Source organism: Nyctereutes procyonoides, unplaced genomic scaffold (genome assembly GCF_905146905.1).
Source record: "Nyctereutes procyonoides isolate TBG_1078 unplaced genomic scaffold, NYPRO_anot_genome, whole genome shotgun sequence".
NCBI classification, from domain to species: Eukaryota; Metazoa; Chordata; class Mammalia; order Carnivora; family Canidae; genus Nyctereutes; species Nyctereutes procyonoides.
This window is the reverse complement of record NW_026575082.1, coordinates 24,504,691-24,520,077: the sequence shown is the minus strand read 5'-3', so window position 1 is coordinate 24,520,077 and position 15,387 is coordinate 24,504,691. Positions and strand designations below refer to the sequence as shown.

The window sequence follows — 15,387 nt, the reverse complement described above, 5'->3', positions numbered from 1 at the left end:
TCATAGTTCATGGTTGTGACCTGTCCTCAGCACTTGGTGCCCAGGAGACCCAGGGCAGAGATATCTGTGCATTCCTGTCTAGGAAAGCTTCCTGGTACACCCACAGAGATGGTGACACTTAAAGTGGGTCTTAAATCGTGAATTTGTCCAGGTGGACAAATGTAAGGTGAGAGCATTCTGAGCACTGGGAAAGTCTCACACATTTGCATGGAGGTGAGAAAATTAACAGCGTGTTAGGAAGGTAGAAATTGGTTGGGGCATAGGGTGCCTAAGAAGGAAGGCAAGAGATAGAGACGGGTTGGAAAAGAAAACTGGGACCAGACCATAAAGCGTTTGGCTATGATTCCTAGATTATCCTATAGTGTAGGGAACCTATTTTGAGCTTTTCAGGGAAGATGGTAACATTAGATGTGTGCTTGGGGGTGGCCATGGTAGGAATGAATGGAGGGGAGAGACAGAAGAAGCTAAGATCAACCAGAAAGAATAGCAGCGGAGGCGTTTGCAGGAAGAGGTGAAAAAGCCTGCACTGGGTGTCCGTGACAGAGCAGAGAGGCCTTGGGTGTGCCTGTTGAGCAAATGCGGATTCCCAAATAACTTCTGGGATTCAGTCTTGGGCAAGTGCGAAGACAGTATGAGCAGAGGCAGGCCACGACCAGGATGAGATTTCTGGACTGCCATGCCTGTAGAGCCATCCGGAGGGGATGAGGCGAAGAGAGGTTGTAACGACAGGATGGAGATGTGGGGGTCATCATTGTGTGGCAAGATCACCCCAGAGACGGAGAGCAACTAAGAGAGCAGCAGGACTGCAGAAAAGGGCATGAAGCCCACGCGCATATAACTTTCTTTGTCTTATAATAGAGATGATCTGTCCTGTTGTCAGGGTTTTGAGTTGTCAGAAAACAGTGGTCAAGCTTTAATACTTGGTACTGTGTATCCTTTTACCTCATCAGCATAGCCTTAGAGATGATCCCCTCGGTATTGTCCGTTATCCAGAAAATTTTCCTGTCTCTGCCTGGATGTCTTAAGGCCTGTTGCAGTCCTACTCACTCTTGTATGTATCATCTAAAAAAAAAAAAATTACTCCAAATACTGCATATTATAGTCAGCCTTCAATCTGGGCGATTTTACTGGTGAACTCCTGGTTTCAAAATCCCCTAACCTAATATCTTCTCTTCTTCCTGTAACTGTCTAGAAGTACTTTTAAGAATTTTACCTCATTTGTCAATTATGCCTCAATAAAGGTGAAAGAAAAAAAAAAGAATTTCACCCCATCTCTAAATGCAATTGGAAAAATGTCCTTGTTGATACTCTGCCGTTAGAAATGGACATGGGGGGGGGGTGGATTGCGGAAAAATAAAAAAGAAAAAAGAAATTGACATCAGTTACTCAAGAAGCTTTGTAATCAGTCTTCTTTCAAAAATTCATTTTTTAAAAAGATTTATTTATTTATTTATTTATTTATTTATTTATTTATTTATTTATTATAAACAGAGAGAGAGAGAGAGAGGCAGAGACCCAGGCAGAGGGAGAAGCAGGCTCCATGCCGGCAGCCCTACACGGGACTCGATCCCGGGACTCCAGGATCACACCCAGGGCCAAAGGCAGGCGCGAAACCACCGAGCCACCCAGGGATCCCCTCAAAAATTCATTTTAATGAATGTTACTTTATTAATATAGAAGCAAAGATAAGGATAAAATGAGTTGTGTGTTCTTTATCTCCTGGGTTGGATCTGATACACAGACGTGAGAAATGAGCTCTTGTTTTTACTTTGGAAAGTGGGTGAGAGGGTGGCGACATCTTTTGGATAAATAATCTACTCTTGACTAATATAAGCTGCCTACAATTAAGAATAATAGAAAATCAATTAAATACTGATGACACTGGTTCAGTGCAGAGAAAAATGTTAAAAACTTTATATCAAAGGAGGCAAAGAGATTAAAAGCAAAATGTACCTGTAAAGCTAGTTTTAGTATAGTCATCTGAATTTCTAGACTGTTTAGAAAATCTAATATAGACCTAACCTAAAAGCTTTCAGATAAAACCAGATACTATTTTCATTATCTTAAAAAAATTGCTGTATTCCATGAAGAAGGTGGAATGGAAATAATTTATCAATTTATAGTTCTCTCATATTTTGAGCAAAAGATTTACTTACGTAGTAATTCTGATGTATTCTCTGGGGGGTTTTAATGGATAAAACAGCAGTTTTATAATTCCTCAACTAAATGTAAGTAGAATATAAACCAGAATAAAATGGGCATATATGCTCCGACCTCAGTTTCAGAGAATTAAAGTGAAATCATCTCTTTTTAACCACCTTTCATTATGTTAGCCCAAATTATATCAATGAAGGTATATCTGTTTAAAGGAGCAAAGTTTACTGAAATTGAAAGATTTACTTTGGGCGTGCATAATAGAATTGTTTACACTAAAACCATGTCACTTTCACAGCAAAGTAAAGTTTTAGGTAGGACCAGATATACAACTTTGGCTATTTTATCCTAAGATATTGTTGACAATACAATTTTAATAATTTTAACAAAAAGAATCTGTAAAGAAATCCATAAAGTAATTTGCATAATATTGTGACTGCAAATGAAAAATGCATTAGAAACCACTGCTGTAGGGTGAATCAAAGGCCATAATTACTGTTCCATCAACTTTAGCAACAGACTGTACTTCGGTGACCCTAACAAAGCAGTGAAGACCCCCTGACACAACTGTCCTACATAGAAACATTTAAAACGACACCTAGAAGGAAAAAAGGAGAAAAAAATGAGTGGGGAATATCAGAAAGGGAGACAGAACATGAGAAACTCCTAACTCTAGGAAACGAACAAGGGGTGGTGGAAGGCGAGGTGGGTGGGGGGTGGGGGTGACTGGTTGGTGGGCACTGAGGGGGGCCCTTGACGAGATGAGCACTGGGTGTTATGCTATATGTTGGCAAAATGAACACCAATAAAAAATAAATTTATATATATAAATTTGGCAAAAGAACAAACACATGGAAACAGCTTTGTCTGCGGCTTTGGGCAGTTTGGCAGTTGGAGGCCTTTATTTTTTTTTAATTTTTTTTTTAAATTTATTTACGATAGTCATACAGAGAGAGAGAGAGAGAGAGAGAGAGAGAGAGAGAGAGAGAGGCAGAGACACAGGCAGAGGGAGAAGCAGGCTCCATGCACTGGGAGCCTGACTTGGGATTCGATCCTGGGTCTCCAGGATCGCGCCCTGGGCCAAAGGCAGGCGCCAAACCGCTGCGCCACCCAGGGATCCCAATTGGGGGCCTTTAGAAGCAGCAGTTGGACCTCAGAAGGAGCTTCTGCTTTGTTCTGCTTTGCAGCAATTGAGGATGCCCCACTGCTTGGCACTTTCCACGTTACTGTGAGGATCCCAATGCTAGACCTGTTAGTGGCTGTTCTGAATACGCTCTGAGCTTGTATTCTGTTATTCTGTTCAGTTCTAACGGTTCACTTCTGAGGGACTTACATCATGTTTGTTTTCTCATTTGTATCTGTTGCATAGATGGATAAACTGAAGGAATGAGAGATTATGTGAGGCATAATATAGGATTTCTGAGGACTCTACGCTATTGGAAGGGATTATAGGGTATTGTAGATTGCTGCACACTGAACGGTTCAAGGGTTCCTAAATATCTAAATGGGAGGTTTAATACTATTTGCTAATTCGTTGTCTAATTACTTAACTTTGTCATCTGTCTTTAATTTACAACAATTGTAAATTTACAATTTACAAAAAAACATTGACTCCATCTCTTGGGAACTTTAATGTTTAGTGGAGAAGGCATAAATAGGGACCGTGGTTAAGAATTGCTAGTTTTCCATTGTAGTGCTTTGCAAAGTAAAAGCTAGATTGCTGGAATCATCTGGGGGCCATCTATCTCTGGTTTAGAGGGATTTTTTTTACCTGTAGACCCAGTTGTGTCCACTCCTGAGCTGTGGAGATTGCCACGGAGAGAACAGCTGTATTGCAGATCACCAAATGTAAACTTATTTTTGCTTGAGCTTTTAGTTTCACGGGTGAGGAATCATGCTCAAAAATAGGCTTTCTTCTACCTAAAGAAGAACCATATTCTATTTCAGGCTTTCACATGAACATGGGGGTCACATGAGAGGTGCAACAGCATCCGGGGGGACCGCTGGAATATTCTGTATTTTCACTTTAACACAACAAGACTGATTCTTGGCCCTGGGTGTATACCTTTCCCGTATCCAGTGTGTCGTTTTTATGCATTGGTAGATGTGGTGGGTTCAGGAACTGGGTGGGATGATAATCCAATGGAAGACTTCAGTCCTCCTGAGTGTGGCTGGACAGTTGATGCCTCCTCCTTGCAGATGGGAGCATCCATTCCTTCCTCTTTATCATCGGACTGGATGACTTTGTTTCTCCATGATTCACAGGGACCTCAGTTCCATGATACTTGAAGGGAAGGAGGAGCTGGGGATTCCTTTCTGTTCATGGTTCTTCATGGAAAAATATGAATACTTTGGGTGCCTTAGGTGTTTAGTTTGTAGTCAGTGTGATGATTAATTCTGTGTGTCAATTTGACTGGGTTAGGGGGTGCCCAGATTAAGCATTACTGGGTGTGAATGTGAGGATGTTTCCAGATAAGGTTAGCAGTTGAGATGGTGGACTCAGTAGATTGCCCTCATCATTGTGGGTAGACACCATCCAATCCCCTGAAGGCCTGCATAGAACAGAAGGTGAAGGAAGAATGGATTTGCCCCTTTTGCTTCTTGCCTCCCTATGTCAGCTGCGACATTGGTCTTCTGTCCTCGGACTGGGGTTCACACCATCGGCATTCCGGTTCTCAGGCTTTTAGACTCAGACTGGAGTTATACCCTGACTTTCCTGGATCTGCAGCTTGCAGATGGCAGATCCCGGAGCTTCTCAGCCTTTGAAATTGTGTGAACCAATTCCTCATGATCAGTTTTCTTCCTCCCTCCCTCCTTCTCTCCTTCCCTTCCTCCCTCCCTCCCTCCCTCCTTCCCTTCGTGTCTCTCTCTCTCTCTCTCTCTCTCTTTCTCTCTCTCTCGTGTGCGTGTGTGTGCGCGCGCACGTGCACATGTGTATCCTATTGCTTTTGTTTCTCTGGAGAGCTAATATAGTCAGTTTAAGAGTATGTAGCAGCAGCCTCGTCATTAATCGGATTTTGCTTATATCCTAAGCATTCTTCTATCTCAACATCCACCTTTTTCGCATATCTAACTTTAGATAAAACAATCTTCAAGTCATTAGGATAGTATACAATTTTTGCTTGGCCAGAAGAATTGATAGCTAAAGTTTCCATTTCTTCAGTTTTCTCTTTATCCTTATTCATTTCTTATTCATTCATTCATTCATTCATTCAGATATTCTTAACAGAAAAGATTTGGGTTTGTTAGATATCTTTTTTTTTAAGATTTTATTTATTTATTCATCAGGGACACAGAAGGAGAGAGGCAGAGACACAGGCAGAGGGAGAAGCAGGCTCCATGCAGGGAGCCCGATGTGGGACTCGATCCCGGGACCCCGGGGTTCACGTCCTGAGCCAAAGACAGGCGCTAAATCGCTGAGCCCCCCAGGGATCCCTGTTAGACATCTTTTTGTGCCTTATTCCTGTACCAGTATATACATATTTTCCTTTTTGATAAGCAAGTCAGGGTGTCCTGAAAAAGTTCTGTTGTCTACCGTCAGTTGTGTGACCTACTCCTTATTGGTAGGTAGCAGCGAGACACTTAGTAAAATACTAAACTAATTAGAAGTCAGACACTGGGTATATTCTAAGAAGTTAAGAGTATAACAGAAAAATGAAAAAGTGTTATTCCTATTTTTAAATCATAGCTGGTTTATACCAACCCTTTGACTCTAAGATAGGCCTATGAAAATGTAAGAGGCTGCAGTCTATACAAGCATTACCAAGCACCTTGGTCTGCACCATCACTTTCTGAGACAACGTGAGCCCACACAGGAGCCAGATCCATCTCTGTTGAGTGGATTTTAATTTCCTGAGGCTAACTAGTGCACTACCCAGATAGGATGGAGTTTGGGCCTCCAAGTCACAGCAAAAGGGAGAAGAAATGGGTAGGAAATATCAGAAAGGGAGACAGAACATGAGAGACTCCTAACTCTGGGAAACGAACTAGGGGTGGTGGAAGGGGAGGAGGGCGAGGGGTGGGAGTGAATGGGTGACGGGCACTGAGGGGGGCACTTGACGGGATGAGCACTGGGTGTTATTCTGTATGTTGGCAAATTGAACACCAATAAAAAATAAATTTATTATTAAAAAAATAGTCTCCAAAGAGAGTCTGAGTAGTGGCATATATATCCACTGCTTCTCCCCTTGACCTGTCAGTGTGTGTCCACTGACGTCTTTACACCTTTCTGGCTGAGGCCCAATCTGTTGTGCCCCCCGAAAACAAAATGATAAAAGATACAATAGGCAGCAAAGCCTCCTTTGCCACCAGGAGAGGCATCTGAAGGCAAAACCCATTGTTAGTTTTTCCATTTAATTACCCATTCACGCATTCAGTAAATAATTAACTGAATGCTTGCTGATTGAAACCATAAAATATTAGTCCTGGCCAAAACCTTTTACCAGCTGAATTGTGTAGTTGGAGAAGTTGAGGCCCAGACAGCTGTAATGATTTGCATGGGGTTGCCGAGCATGTAAATGGAGCAGCAAGGTCCTGACTGGGGTCCCCAGGTCCCTCCTGTACCTTCACCTCCGCACGGGCTCGGCCTTTCTTCCTCCCACAGTGAACTCTGCAGACTGGCCGGGTCTGAACTATTATTTGCATTCTTCTTTTAACCTCTGGCATCTGATTTATTCCAAACCTTGGCAACTGAGATCTTAAGAGTCTCAGGAACAATAGGATCACATTCAATATAAATGTGATTTATCTTTAAGAATTCCTGAATTTTAACAAAGCAGTGTTTCTGGGGAATGAAAAAATTCTCTCATGACCAATGTAATCTCCTGCATTCTTAAGCTTACAGTTCTTTCTTTATTACTGTTCTTTTTTTTTTTTTTGAAAATTAATGCTTTTTAGACTTGAGATTAGAACTGAGAATCCCAAGCAGTGGCCAGAGCATAGGGAGTTTTCTGTTGATTTCTGTTAACCTCGGGAATATCGCCGCCACATCTTTTGAACTAGCTGATTAGGTTACTTTTGACCAATCGGATGAAATTTTGGAAAATGCCCCAAGATTTCCCCTTCTAGGCTACCAACAGAAGTGTTCGATGTTGGGTACTTGTGGGATAGCCGGTCCTTACGTCTTTGTTGTGTATCCTCCAAGGGCTCGGCAGTGACAAGGAAACGCTATGGGATTCAGAAGTTTCGTGTCTTCAAGGAGCAATTTGTCTGCTATTTGGATGGTGGAGTGGACGGAGATAATGATAAAGCATTCCTGAAGGCCTGAGGTTTTTCTGGGTTCTTAGGTGTTGCCTTAATGTTTCAAAGGCATAGGCACAGCAAACAATAACAATAATGTTCAGTGCATCTTCATGTGAACACAGATTATCTGGGGGCTGGCTACTGACATTATTCCTGCATGTGTTCCGTGCGTATTTGTGATTCTGTGAGCCATGCTCTACTAAGCTGTTTCTCCAACTAATCCAGATGACTATGTGGCTTGAGAGAGCTATAGGTCAGGGAAACCTGGGTTATAAAATCTCTTTAGCATCTAGAAATGTCTCAACATTCCTCCAGTCTTTAGGCTTTTGGGATACCCGTCACAATGCCAAATGAAGTGAAACATCTCTAATACATTTTAAGAAATGACGGGGAGGACACTCTTGGGGTGAGTTTTCCCATGTCCGGTTCTTCAAAATTTATTATGGCCATGTCAAAAACTTTTAAAAATCATGCTTCCAAGTTAAAAAAAAAAATGGAGCATAAGAGAGCCACATGATTGATTGTCATGAAGCACGGAAGGTGGAGATTTCCTGGCTTCTGCTTTTTCTACCTGAATGAGCAGCACATTGTTTTCTGGTTATTACATGGGGGATTTATTTTGTATTAAGTGAGGCAGCAATAAACTGCTTTCTGCTTTGTGGGAGATCATCAGTGATCTGAGTGTTTTTTTTAAATTTATTTTTATTTTTTTTATTTGCTACCCTTTTTTTGTTCTTTGGTAAGTCTGGAGAACAAAGGCCACTGGAGAGAGATACGGGGTCTTTCCAATTCAGGAGACACTTGGAAATGGGATGAGGACCAAGGCAGTGGGGACTCCAAGAGATCAGTTCTGGGTGTTGGTAAGCGTGTCCCTGAGGCGGGCATGCTTTCTTTCTGGGGCTTAGCCACCCCATCAAAGGAATACTATGAGCCTTCACTGTTGACCTTTGAACTTTTAAGGTAGACACACGATGAAAGCATAAATCTGAAGTCACTGGTTTAGGTCTTGACAAAGTTACACATTTCTTTTGACTATCTTTGAAGCATTGGAGCATGAGCTGGCATTCCTTGTAATTCAGTTTTATATCTCTTCCATGGCCTCTGTAGAGTTATATCCCATCCATGCTCTCTGTAGATTTTCCTTTCCAAAAAAGGAAAACTGATCTTTTTGTGGAATTATTAATTTAGTAGAAGAGACATTATTTCTAGGTTGCTGCTGAGAAGCTTTTGGCATATAGACAAACTGTAGCCGATCTCATATGTTAGTATATATGTGTTCGTTATGCTTTCTCTAAGTCAGTGTAGTTGGACTGTGGTTATTTTACGGCTTTGATTTCCCCCGTACCATCTCTGAACAGATGCTGAACTTATTTAATTAAAATTAGATCCACGAAGAGAACACCTACTTGTATAGAAGGTATGCAAAGGTATACAAATCCTGTACAAATGAGTCGGCGTGGCTGGATCGCAATATTCCATCACACCGTCCTTCCTTCATTGTCATCACAGGAGAAGAAATACGAGAGTACAGTTGTCTTTATTGTTCCCTTTTAGATTGAATCACATCTTCAGGATGCTTTTTTTAAGAAAATTGTTGGACTACCTCACTGAGAAGTCTTGGATGAATGTTACCTTCCTCCCGTTTTTTAACAGTGCATGTGAATTTTTAGGTGTCAGTATTCACTCATTAGTTATTGTCGCCTCTTCTGATCACCCTTTGAAGGTACTTTTAAAGTTTACCTTTAAGGGATCCCTGGGTGGCGCAGCGGTTTGGCGCCTGCCTTTGGCCCAGGGCGCGATCCTGGAGACCCGGGATCGAATCCCACGTCCGGCTCCCGGTGCATGGAGCCTGCTTCTCCCTCTGCCTGTGTCTCTGCCTCCCTCTCTCTCTCTCTGTGACTATCATAAATAAATAAAAATTTAAAAAAAATTAAAAAAAATAAAGTTTACCTTTAAACTATTTTTTTTAATATTGCATTTTATATTGGTTTAAGTTCCAGAAAATATGTTAATGGCACTGTCTGAAGGTTGGCCTGTTTTCTGTTGGGATCTTGTAGGATTCAGGCTTGAAGATTTGTAGGGGCTGGAGGAGTTCTTTATTACATGTCCAGTGGTAGCTCTCTCTCAATTTATAGTAAATTATTTGTGAAGTTGGAATGACAGATTTGTCCTGGAGATTCTTCTTTTAACCTCTGGCTATTTGCGTTTAATTCTATAAAGTGAGCTGAGAAACGTACATGTTAAATGCTAGTTACTGCCCATGATGAAATGACTGATGGTGGTCAAGGTGACTGTCACTTTGAGGCTGTAGGCTGGGAGCACATCAGAAAGACCTGATGAAAAATGGCTTAAATAATAGATAATTATGATAAATGGTCTCTTCTTAAAAAGGCTTCTTTAATCACTTAATCTGAATATTTAGCAAGAGATTTTTGTCGTCAAAGGGATGAAGTCTGTGGTAGTTGAAAGCTGTTTTTAACAAGAAAAATAAGTTGTATCTTTTTCTTTACAACTGAAAGGGACCAAAGCTATCATATATATTCAAAAACCTCAACTACAAGTGAGGAAATACAAGTTGGAGAGGTTCAGTGGACAATGTCCAAGGTCAGACCCTGGGTGGATGATGGAGTGAGCCTTGATGTAAGAGCCTCCCTGCAGCCTGTGCCCCTTTCAGGCCTTGTTGTCCACCACGGGGTGTGGAGGGAGAGTGAAAATGGTTATTTGGGGACTACCTGGGTGGCTTAGTTGTCCATTGTGCGTCTGACTCTTAATTCTACCTCGGGGTCCTGATCTCGGGGTTGTGGGATTGGACCTCGCATAGGGCTCCACGCTGAGTGTCGAGCCTTAAGATTCCCTCTCTCCTACTCCTCTGCCCTCCTTACCCCCTCTCCCTCTCAAAAAAAAAATTAAAGAAAATGATCATTTTAAAGGTTGGTTGCTAGAAAAATTCTGGTTGCATACTTTTTCCATCACAGTTGATGTCAGTGCAGCTTGCCTACTTGTTTGAGCGCCAGCCTATTGCGTAGAATAGTAAAAAACGTTTATCTTTTTCATTTGGCCTTATATGGAATAGCTGAAGGATTGTTAGTATCGATGGATACTAAGGTGAATTCTCTCAGATTTATTCATTAGTTGTTAGAAGACACTCAGGAACAAAGACAACTTTGAGTCTGACTGGCTGGTCAGGTTTTAGGCACATATATAACTATTTTGTAGTAGTCAAACACGGTGAAGATTAAGCATTTGATTTGTAGGTAAACCCTTCTCGCCCTGGAAGAAATGAGTTGTAGACTTTTTGTTTGCACCTGAGGAATTAAGCCAACAGCTTAGGGAAGTTGCTTAAACAAAGGTATCGACAGTCGTGAGGCTCCTTGTTTGTAGAAACTCAAGATGTTTACTTTACTCTTTTGCTTAGAATTTTCCCTCATACGGTGGCTTGCACTGACCATACCAACATGTATAATTTTGTGTAATGTCCCCAACATTTTAGAAAGCTGTGATGGACCTTGTAATTGGGGAAACCTTGGAAATTAGCTCTTCTGTAGGGTGCCTATTGTAGACTCATTAGCCTGTCAAGCCGTGCACGTGGAGATCACACGGTGCCTGAGCCTGAACCAGGGGAAACCAGTGGCTACTATTTTTGGTGTGGCACAGGGCTCCCTCAACAATTTTTTTGTAATAATAAATTTATTTTTTATTGGTGTTCAATTTGCCAACATAAAGAATAACACCCAATGCTCATCCCGTCAAGTGCCCCCCTCAGTGCCCATCACCCAGTCACCCCCCCCGCCCTCCTCCCCTTCCACCACCCCTAGTTCGTTTCCCAGAGTTAGGAGTCTTCCATGTCCCTCAACATCTCCTTACATGTCAGCCTGTAAGCCGTGCTGTCACCCAGGACTACTAGGAGCATGAAATGAAGTTTTCTATATTCAGACGTCTTGTGTGTATGCTTAAACCTGTGGAAGACATAGAATGAATCTTAAAAGATCATCGGCACCTTAAAATGTTTAGCATCATTGTACTCAGTATATTATAATGCTTGTGGTCTGGGGACATCCAGGTGGGAAGAGAATCTTTATGTTGTTTCATGCTCTTCCATACCTGAAACAAACAGCATAGCCGCTGTTGCTTAAATACATGTGTTCCGACGACACCTTAAGGCCTCCCCAATAGAAGTAAACTAGAATGTGTATTTTCATGTGTGTGCTTTTAAAGTAGCTTTTTTTTTTAAGAGATTTGTTTATTTTTAGAGAGAGAGTGAGCAAGTGAGCAGGGCAGGGGTAGTGGGGAGGGAGAAGGAATCCTCAGGCAGGCTCCCTGCTGAGCACAGAGCCCATGTGGGACCTCATCCCAGGACCCTGATCATGATCCGAGCTGAAACCGGAGTCGGCCAGGCCATTACACCGATGGAGCCACCCGAGTGCCCCTCATGTGTGTACTTTTAATGATTATACAGAGTTTTCTGTTTGTTTGTTTTGTTTTATTTATTTATTTATTTATTTAATAATAAATTTATTTTTTATTTTTTATTTTTTTATTTTTTTTTAGTGTTTGTGCACACGATTGAGCACTGTGCACTAACAAAGGTGGAAATCTTAAAGTCAAGAGTTTTAGAACTCCCAAGTCACTGTAGAGATCATTGATTCTATCTTTTTTATTACACAAAGAGGAAAGCCTGCAGGCTGGAGAGGTGAAGTGACTTGTGCAGGGCTGTGTAGACAGCCATTGATAGAACTAGGAGCAGAGCCAGGGCTCCTGCCTTCCATTCTAGAGCTTCTTATGCTGTTAGGTCATCTTTTTTTTTTTTTTTAAGATTTTATTTATTGTTTTCTTCAGAAATTATAATAGAACTAATGGGAAGGACCCATTCACTGATATACATTCAGTTTTGATTTATGACTAGCATTTTCTTACTTAATTCAAAACATTTTTAAAAGATAAAAGTAAGGAAATTTAGGAACAAAGGAAAATTCACCCATGGTTTCATTATTTTCATACAACTAATTTTCTTCCTGTGTATTTCTTTTATCTTTTAATATTTAAAAAAAATTTTAAATATGTGCTTTCTGCAAGGTTGTGATCACATGGCTGTGTGAAAAGTTCATGATCGTTGGAGGCAGACAGACCTGGGTTTGACTTCTGGGCCTACCAATGACTAGTTGTGTGGCCTTGGCCAAGTTCCTTTACTTTTGTGCATTTCGTTTTCTCTATCTGGGAAATGAACTAATACCTTCAACTCACATGGAATTCTTACAGGGTTGAGGGAGACCTACTATGCGTGAAGTACCTGGCCTTGTGTGGTACCATCTGCTGCTTAATACTCTCCCCTGGGCATGTGTTCTTCATTTTGCTGCATAGTCTGAAAGGAGATTATTGCCCTTCCTGATAAGAGAAGTCCCCAGATCCCTGTGGCTGACCGGGGGAGAATGTTCCTAGGAGAGGGTGTTGGGGCTGAGTGGCTCTGGGGCCCCAAGGTCTCTACATCTTGGAGGGGCCGTCGCTTTACAGACCTGAGGGTGGGGGGGAGAGAGAAGGGGCCCTGTGCTCTTTGGTGTTTTTTGGCCCAGGGTCCTATAAAGGGCTGGGACAATTCTTTTTTTTTTTTTTTTTTTTAGATATTTTTAATTTATTTATTCAGAGAGAGAGAGGCAGAGGCACAGGCAGAGGGTGAAGGAGGCTCCATGCAGAGAGCCCGACGTGGGACTCGATCCCAGGACCCCAGGATCACGCCCTGGGCTGAAGGCAGACGCTCAATCTCTGAGCCACCTGGGCATCCCTAAAAAGATTTTATTTTTAAGTAATCTCTCCACACAACGTGGGGCTCAAACTCCCAGCCCTGAGACCAAGAGTCGCGTGTTCCACCAGCTGAGCCTGCCAGGTGCCCCAGGAGTTAGCTTTTAAGGACAGTGGAGATGCACAGCACTTAGCAACAAGAAGCTGGTGTTCTGCGGAAGTGGGTAGAAATTCGCTGGCCGTCTGGTCTGGGGTCCAGGAGCTGCGATAACAATGCACTTTGATCAGGGCACAGCTCCTCGGGTGGGCCGTCGCTGGCAGACTGGCTGCTGAGCACCGGGGTGCAGCAGACTAGCCTAAGCCTGTCTTGCCGCGGGTCGGGGTTCTCCGGAGGCCTGGGCAGGGGGACTATCACTGGGCCCCGTTGTCGAATTCTGGGAAAGCTGAGGTCAGCGAGTCATGTGTAGCTTGTTGGAAATTGCTCTGTTTTTGAAATTCTGTGGGAACTATCCATGGGATGTCTTCATCTCCCTCTGCAGTTTGGACGGAGTGCTCGGAGCGGGGATTCCACAGAGCACGCAGACAGGCAGCTGAGGCGACAGTCGTAGGTAACAGAAAGGGGTGGTGATTTCCTTTGAAACATGAAGCTCGTTCTTATGATGCCCCCAGTCCCTATAGGAACGGGGCAGCTGCCTCGCAGGCCCGAACCCCACTGCCATGGGCCACCACCGCGTACAAGTGGCTGTGGAGGCTGATGCCCGGGCTCTGTCTGCAGACGCACGCATCGTGCGAAGCGAAGGAGCTTCTCGAGTCTGTAGTGCACCCGTTTGACATCTCTAAGTAAAGGCCCTTAAACATCTTTAGAGTTTTGTTTTTGGAACAGCTGCCGCCTCCTCACTGCATCAGGTCAAGTAGGCGACACTCCTCGACCTCCGTGTCAGAGGAAGAGTGAGCCAGTCCGAGGACGCGGGGTGGAGAGGTGTGGGCTGGGCCAGCGCTCCGGAGTCAGTCCGGGATTGGAGATTAGAGCCCTTTGTGGCAACTTTCAGTTTTAAGAAGGGGAACCGGGCTCCCCTGACAATTCCGAGTGAATTTCAGGGAGACGTACAGGCTATGACCTCCTCGTGGGTGCTGTGGCCGCTGCGGGTGCTGCGGGTGGCGCAGGTGTACAGGTGCTGCAGGTGCTGCGGGTGCCATCTGCATTGGTGATGACTTGTGTTTAGGGTCCTTCTGTAGGGGTGTAGGAAGAGGGGGAGTCCACTGCTCCTGGGCTCCTAGATGTTGTTCTCCTTAAAAGGGGGGTGGGTGGGAAGGTTGTCTACCTGTGCTCACTTGATGCCCAACAGCTTAGCCTTAAATGGCAAAGAGGGCTCTGCTGGCTCTGTCTAGACAGAAAATGCCCGTGCTCAGGAGAACGTCCTGGAAATAGGAAGAGCCCGTCTAGCTCTACGTGACAAGTTTTGACGCTCGAGGAGCCCTATCCTCCGCAGCCACAGCTTCTGGTCCTCACTTATGTCTGGGGACCCGGGACCTTACAGCCCAGCCAGCGCCTCCTTACAGGTGCGGCCTGTCCAGGGCACCGAGAGAAAGCTGTGGCTCTTTGTCCCCCGCTCCCACCCACCCCTGCTGGCCCAGCTGCTCGAGCAGAGTGGATGGTTGAGGTGGGACCCGAAGTCTTGGTGTGGGGCCCCGGGAACAGAGGGCAACCTGGGGGCAGCTGAGCGGCTCTGGTAAGCGTCTGCCCCACGGTCCGGGATCCTGGGAGTGGGGTCCGCCCCGGGCTCCCTGATCGGCTGGGAGTCTGCTTATCCCTTTCCCTCTGCTCCTCTCCCCCACTCATGCTCTCTTGGATGCATGTTCTCTCTCTCAAATAAATAAATGAAATCTTAAAAAAAAAAAAAAGGAGGGTCAGCCTCTCCTCTGATGGTTTTTGCCGTAAGGCCATGGCCAAGGGAGGGCTGTGATGCAGGGGCCGGTCCTGCAGTGGCTGACGTTGCTGCCTCCTCTGGGCAACTCTCCTCCGAGGCCCCAGGGGAGATGCCTGGACCCGTCTCAGCTTCTGTTTTTGGGCAGGTCTGGGGAAATTGGGCATGAGATGAAAACCTGAGCACTCAACAGCGGGATGAAGGGATTTGGCGTCTTTGTTTTATCTTTATATCGTCAGCCGCCTCATTCAATTGTTCCTTGGGTGTGTTAACACTATGAGCAGGATTAAGTTCGAGGGGATGAAGGGAATTGATCGTGATCTATTTCAGGGAA

The 15,387-nt window shown here is 43.9% G+C and overlaps 1 protein-coding gene across 16 annotated transcripts in view; it reads left to right on the top strand.

Moving 5' to 3' along the window:
- LOC129514487 (low-density lipoprotein receptor class A domain-containing protein 4-like) overlaps positions 1–15,387 on the top strand; it is a 387,588-nt gene that overhangs the window by 55,511 nt on the left and 316,690 nt on the right. The window contains exon 1 of one of the 16 annotated variants that reach the window (XM_055333092.1): positions 77–166. The exons of the other annotated variants lie outside the window; for them this stretch is intronic. The gene's annotated coding sequence lies outside the window, so the exon portion shown is untranslated. Of the gene's footprint in view, positions 1–76; positions 167–15,387 lie in introns of those variants that run through there. 16 annotated transcript variants of the gene reach the window in all.